This window comes from Arvicanthis niloticus, chromosome 2, assembly GCF_011762505.2.
Source record: "Arvicanthis niloticus isolate mArvNil1 chromosome 2, mArvNil1.pat.X, whole genome shotgun sequence".
NCBI classification, from domain to species: domain Eukaryota; kingdom Metazoa; phylum Chordata; class Mammalia; order Rodentia; family Muridae; genus Arvicanthis; species Arvicanthis niloticus.
Window position 1 is genome coordinate 22,763,130 of NC_047659.1, and position 6,787 is coordinate 22,769,916.

The 6,787-nt window shown below is 36.8% G+C and overlaps 1 long non-coding RNA gene across 1 annotated transcript in view; it reads right to left on the minus strand.

The window, feature by feature from the left end:
- Positions 1-2,671: 2,671 nt before the first annotated feature.
- LOC143441302 (uncharacterized) overlaps positions 2,672-6,787 on the minus strand; it is a 5,606-nt gene continuing 1,490 nt past the window's right edge. Inside the window, exons 2-3 of the long non-coding RNA XR_013108578.1 lie at positions 4,914-5,133; positions 2,672-2,940 (exon numbers count right to left, since the gene is read on the minus strand). This is a non-coding gene — a long non-coding RNA (uncharacterized LOC143441302). The remainder of the gene's footprint in view (positions 2,941-4,913; positions 5,134-6,787) is intronic.

Consider the following 6,787-nt stretch of genomic DNA (forward strand, 5'->3'; position numbering starts at 1 on the left):
TCCACGGCAGGCACTAAGCACTCTCCTCACACCAGGTAGTTAATGGTTCTTTGGTCACCCAAGTGTTTACTTCTATTGGAAGAGGGGAGAGCTGCATCTTGGTGTATTACTAAACCCAAGCCACATAGGTTAAAAAGGGAATCATACACCATTTCTCCTGAGCTCTCTTTTGTCAAGGAAATCAACTATTGGATGCAACTACATGCAAGGGCATAGACTTAAGTGTGGAGAATGGATAAAAATCCCAAATAAATCTGTATTGATTGAAATGGGTATGGTCTTATCAAGGACCTATGCCTTGCACCCACAAGAGTTACTAAACCTTTCCTCATGAAGTTCAAAGGTGTGTCAAAGCCTGCCTCGGGTCCAAGTGTGAACGTTGGCAGTGTATGTACAAACCACCATCCCTAGCTTCCTCCTCCAGGGTGACAACAACCTGAGGCTGCTTCCTGCAGAGATCTTCTGTCAAGGCTAGCTATACCTGCCTCCTTGTTCAACTGTATGTCTTACACCTATCCCATTATTCACTGTATATACTAAACCAACCTCCTTGATACAGATGAGGGTCCAGGCTCATCAGAGTCAGTACAACCTGCCTGACCCAGTGTTTCTGAACATGTGTTTTCGTATCTGTCCTTTCTTCATTTCTTCATTGCCCCCATTAGCTGTATGCACTGAAGAACTCATCATGTGCATTGCTCCGCATAGTACTTGCGATACTACCAGAAAAGAATAAATTAGCAACCTATCTGGCAGATGAAGTAACAGATCCAGGGAGAATGGGCTTTTTTTTTTCAAGACTGAAAAGTTAGTCCTACTTACTACATCATAGTCTACAAGTATAAGAAATTTAGAAAAATAAACACTATATCATATATAATAGTGTATTTATAAAAAAAGAAAAATTTAAAACCATGTGTATATAATATGAGTACATAACAAAATCTAGAAGTACAGATTCAAAATGAAATAAAAAATTCTTCATGAAATGTCAATAGAAATAACCAACAAGATAACTGGGCAGGGGGTAAAGACAAGGAATTGGCCTCCATCAAATAAGGCAAACATTTTCCTTAAAAGATCTTCATGTCAATACATAATTAAATAACATTTGTAAAGCATAAGATTTAGAGCTCCAAAAATCCATGCTTTCCCCACTCCCCTGCCACGGTACCTTTAAACATAACTATACTTCAGAAACATTCATGGAGTTAAGTAATTGCAGATTGTGGAATATTGACCTCAATAAAATCAATTCTTTTAGTCATCTACACTTTACTCAAAAATTGTTCAAGGCACATTTCAAGATGACTTGTTACCTGAAAGTCTTAAAATCTTAATAGTGCTGTGTATAATTTAAGATATAGTACTCGGAATGCTAGGTTTTCAAATATGGTAATTTTTGTTAATTTAAAACTACAGGAGACAAAGGGCAGTAGAAAGATTCCTTCCGATGCTATTTCAGTCATCAGGAAGTGTGATGTGCAGAAGTCTGTTGCCGTCGACGTGAATCTTTCAGGCAAAGAAAGAGGACTTGAACTTTCAAGGCCTATTTTCCTCTCAGATAAGTGAAGCAGACATTGTCCCATCTTTACCATTTAGCTCGGAGGGGACTGAGAACCTATGGCAATTCTTCTCAGACTCTCTCATCTTGAGAAATTAACACATTTGAAAAATATTACAATTTTGAACTGTTTAGGAACTGTCTGCAGCCTTGTCTTGGGATCGATTTTTATAAATCTAGCATTTTCATCCCATTGAGTTTTCTGAAGTTGAGCTAGAGGTTCATTCATGCAAGTCTTTCCTGACTTAACATTGGTAGAACTTATATTTTGTTCATATTACCACTAGGGCAGCAACTCTATGGCATTTTCTATAACCCTCATGACGTTGTTAGTTTTGAACGACACATAAAGATGAATAATTACTGTTCGGAGTTTCTATTGGATTTCTCATAGCAAGTATAGTAACTAAGTTCCTCAAGAGTTAAAGAAGCTGCATTTGCCTTGTTCCATCACAACTGGAAAAAACAAAACAAAACAGTCAAAATTAACAAACCCAGACTGGGATCTTTCATGGCCACCAATGGGAGCTACGTGCTAAGCAAACAGGAGTGTGTAGTGCTGGAAGCCCATAAAAGAAATACCTCATGATTTTTCACATTGCATGTCTGACAGTGGGTTCAATACAAACTAAAAGACCTTCCTAATGTGTATAAATAACTAAAGTCCTTCTCACATGATTTTTTTTTTTTTGGTGCATTTTCAGTATACGAGAGCCAGACATCTTTGCCTATAGATTAAGGTATTCGATTGGCTGAAGATGAATGAAAACTTTAAAATGCAAACAATTAACAGAAAATGCTTATTGCATGTTTAGTTTTAGACCAGTACTTATGTGTGAACCCTAATTAGGATTAAGGTTTATAAATCAGTTTAGTTACTATGTAAGTAAATACAGACTAGACAAATGACCCAGAAAAATGAGATGTCCATATACCGATACAAAACCAATGCTTTGTGGAAGCAGATCTCATCAGAGAGTGAGTTTTAGACCAGAAACAGTGATTCTGGGCAACCATTTTATTCATTGGGTTTTTATTAACACTCTTCCTAAATGTTGAGATTATCAAGATGCCTATACCCGCCCCCCCCACCCTGTTCACTGAATTTCCAGTCTAGAGAAGGATAGCTAGGCACTGAATAATCATACTAATGAATATTCATGTACAAACAGAGATGACAAGTCTGAAAGATCTACAGTTCCATAAAAAGCACACAGCAAAGGATTCAGCCCTTGGGAGGGAGTTAGAAAGGACTCTCAGAAGGCAATTCTTCATATGACGTCTGCAGGATGAGTTGACATTATGTAGGCAAAAAGTGAGGTGGGTGATAAACCTGTTCAGGTGGGCTGTGTAAAAACTTCTGGTGGGGTGGAACACTATGGAGGAGAGAGGGGGAGGGTGAAGGAGGAAGAGGAGGAGAAAAAAGAAAATGAAGAGGAGGAGAAAGAAGAGGAGGAGGAAGAAGAAGAAGAGAAGGAGGAAAGAGGAGGAGAAGGAGGAGGAAGAGGAGGAGGAAGAGGAGGAGGAAAGGAGGAGGAAGAGGAAAGAAGGAGGAGGAGGAAAGGAGGAGGAGGAGGAAAGAGAACAGAGGAGAGGACAGAGAAAAGAGGAAAGAGGAAAGAAGAAAGTGAGTTGATGATGCCAGAGAACCAAGTTCTAGTTGCAGATCAGCATATGTCCCTGTGGTCCATGCTAAAGATCTCTTCATTGAATCAGATGGATGATGTTCATCTGTGAACTATTTTGGCTTCTGCTGGACATTTGGCAACATTTGGAGATACTATGAGTTGTCATTGATGGGGTTGAGGATGCTATTGGCATTTCATAGGCAGAGGCTATGGAGTGGCTAACCTTTCTCCGGTGCACAGAACAGCCCTCTACAACAAGGAATCACCTGGCTCAAAGTACTACAAGTGCTGATGTTAAGAAATCTTGACATAGACAGTGAGATTTCTTCAAGGAATTTTAAGAAAGTGAGAGCAGATGATGGGGCCAGAGTTGTAGTTAAGTAGTTTGTTGTAGTTGTGGCAGAAACATGATTAGGAATGGCAGCCAGAAATGAGTTAGTATAGTTCTCTAGCTGAGAAGGTGAATGTTGATGTTGGCTTAGATTACAGCCATGGCAAAGAAAATGATTGTTTTTATTGTCAGGAAAAGTACATTCAAAACACACTCTTAGAATGTAAAAATAAGGTCAAATGGTGTCATGTACAGTGTGGCCTCATCATTTGGCACAGGCAAAATTACAAGGTTGTAAACTAACACGGCATCATAGCAGTACTATTTTAGTGTATTTATTATTTACTTACTTTTATATATTTATGATGACATGCATTGTGTTTTTACAATAAAAATAGAGAAGTTTAATTTTCTATTCCAAATTCATCTTTCCAAAAAAATTCTAGATAAACATGAGGCTATACACACTTACCATATTTTCTGTCAAATATTTTTATAGTTCATAGATTATAAAAATAGAAGTCACAGGAAAATGTGGAAGGGGAAATCAGGGTTCCAAGGAGAATGTGCAATTATCAGTATTGATTATTATTCCCTCTTTTACATTGGTGGAAACATGAGACCTTTGGATGTTGCTGTGTACTTTACTGATCAACCAAATTCTCAATTTTTTCATAATTTCTATTCTTATTCATATAGTGAGTGGTATGGAATCTACCTCTCTATGTTAAGGGTATTTTTTTCTATAAGCTAAATTGATATTGGTTATTAAAGACTTGAGACAAAGACCCACCTAATTACAGAAGTATCTAAGTACCTACTTCACAATGGGTAGTCAGTCACTGAATTCTACAGACCAGAATTTCTTTGTTTTGGGTCACAACGTATACAAATGACGTGGATTTAAATTCTTAGATATGTTTGGATGGTAAACAATTTCACGGTCACGATGTGGCTGAATAGCCAATAGGTTAGTAGAGTAATATGGAATGATATAACGGACTTCCACACCCTAAATCTCTTTATGTAAACCATACTTTGGTTGATAGTATTTATGCAAGTGCTTTAACTTGTCCTTGTCACCAGGATCTGGTGATATCATCACATAACTAATTTCTTAGTTAATGGTCTAAGGCTGAGTCAGGGAGTCATAGTATATGCCTATCTTTTTAGTACTTGAGAGATAAAGTAGGAGATTAGTGTTCAAGGCCAGCCTGAGGTATGAGACCCTGTGCCAACAAACAATGAACAACCCATTTCTCTAAGTCCAACCCAAACCAGACTCTAAAATGGTCTAATGACCTTTAAAAGGTGTTGACCTTTTACCCAGGCGATAATGTAGGTGTTGGCAGAATTGAGCATATTAATCTTTATTTTATTATTTACTTACCCTCTGAGCATCATACTCAGCACTGCAGTGTGGAGAAGAGAAGAATTTCCCAGAGAGCAAGTGGCTGGCAGCATGGAGCCAGTCCACCATAAACTGTCATTACAGAATATGCAGACAGAATGATCAGCTGGAGTCAAACAAGCCTTGGAAAACATGATTTTCAGAAATGTTCTGGTTATGTGAACTTCTGTAGTTAATCTCGCATCTTGAAGCTTCTTTCCTTAATATTTTAAAGTAAGGAGTCAAAATATAAGATTTCCAAGTCTTTATATTTCAGTGCTACGATTTTGTTAAAAGGTGTTTAACAACAGTAATTGAAAAGATATATTTTCACGTTTCTTAATCGTTTTAATTTTAATAAATGGAAAGGCATAAGATTTTCTATGAGACTTTAAGAATATAATGGGCCTTTAATTTTTTTTTATATATATCTAAGTAAAAATTAAGGATTTATAAAATGTTTCAACCTTATTTACATGTACTAGAGATCTGACAATAAAAGTGAGACTTTATTTAAAGAGGTGTACATGGGCTTTTGTTACTCCAGAATGATTGCAAGGACTGTAGAGCTGCAGACAAATGCCCAGTATAGTGCCAAGAGATGCCGGTCCAAGAAAACATGCTGGCTTTATATAGTCTCAAGATTTTGATATGTAGTTTCAGGCTGTTTGATCATTTTCTGAGATCTATATTCTGTTTCTAGTTCTTTAACCTCAGACTAGTTCTCAGAATGAACATATTATTAACTGAAGATTTGCTATAGAATTTAGTAGGTTACAAAAACCCTACAAATATCAGGAGATGTTAGGCTGAGTTACCAATACTAAGAAAAAAACCTAGAATACCGTATATAATTTGGCAAAGTAAAAAGAGTCATTTATCAAATCTGGAAATGTGTGTGGAACATCTCTCTTTTAAATAGGGCTTTAAGTACTATATAAACCAAAGTACCTTAAAATTTCATAACCATCCTTCTTAAAAATAATTTGGTGATGAAGTCTATATCTCTGAAGTAGATTCATTCATGAGCATTTCACACCTGAAACACTGTTGTTATGGATATGGCAGTAAACTGGGATCTCATTATGCTGACATGCCTTGAGAAGGAAAGTCTCCGGTTACTGTTATCCATAATGCTCTTGGCCACGGATGTGTTTTGGATGATCTTATAAGACATATACCCTAGATATGTGGTACACTTTTCTGTTGCCATAAATGATATTTAGAAGCACAATTTGTTGCTTAAATTTGTCACCAATAAGGTACAATTGATCCAATGGTAAATGTTGGCATCCTCCAGAAGTTTAGATGCCTAAGAGGCCAGTGAGTGGTGTGATAAAGAAGGAAATAAAGGAGATGTTCTAGATACTCAAAAATTGATTGAATATCAGACTTAGGGAGAAAATATGCCAATAGGAAAATGCATCTTTTAGGATTAAAGTCAGCAGTTGTTACTTAATAGCATTTGTCATCTTCCAAATTTTCATATGCAGCAAATTAATTTTAAGTCCTTTTGCTATTCCAAGTGTCTTTGTGTATTGTGTTTCTTTTTTTCATATTCTTTTGGATAACATTTGGGAAAAACTAAGACTACAACAGTCAATGATTACATTCAGGCTGGAAGACAGTTGTAAGATCAAGGAACAGGTGGGGTGTATGTGATGAAGTAGTCTCCTTTTGTGCCACCATTTTGTAGCTGTTAAAAAAAATAGCAAATGGTGGATATTGTTTCTTTACAAAAAATGGTTCTGTACTGGATCCATCTGCGAAGTATAAACATGTCATCAGCACTCATTTTCCATCTCCAAAAAACATTCCCCATGTCCATATTTGATTTTCAAGTGCATCTGTGCACCGATGGAAACCCTCCCAAC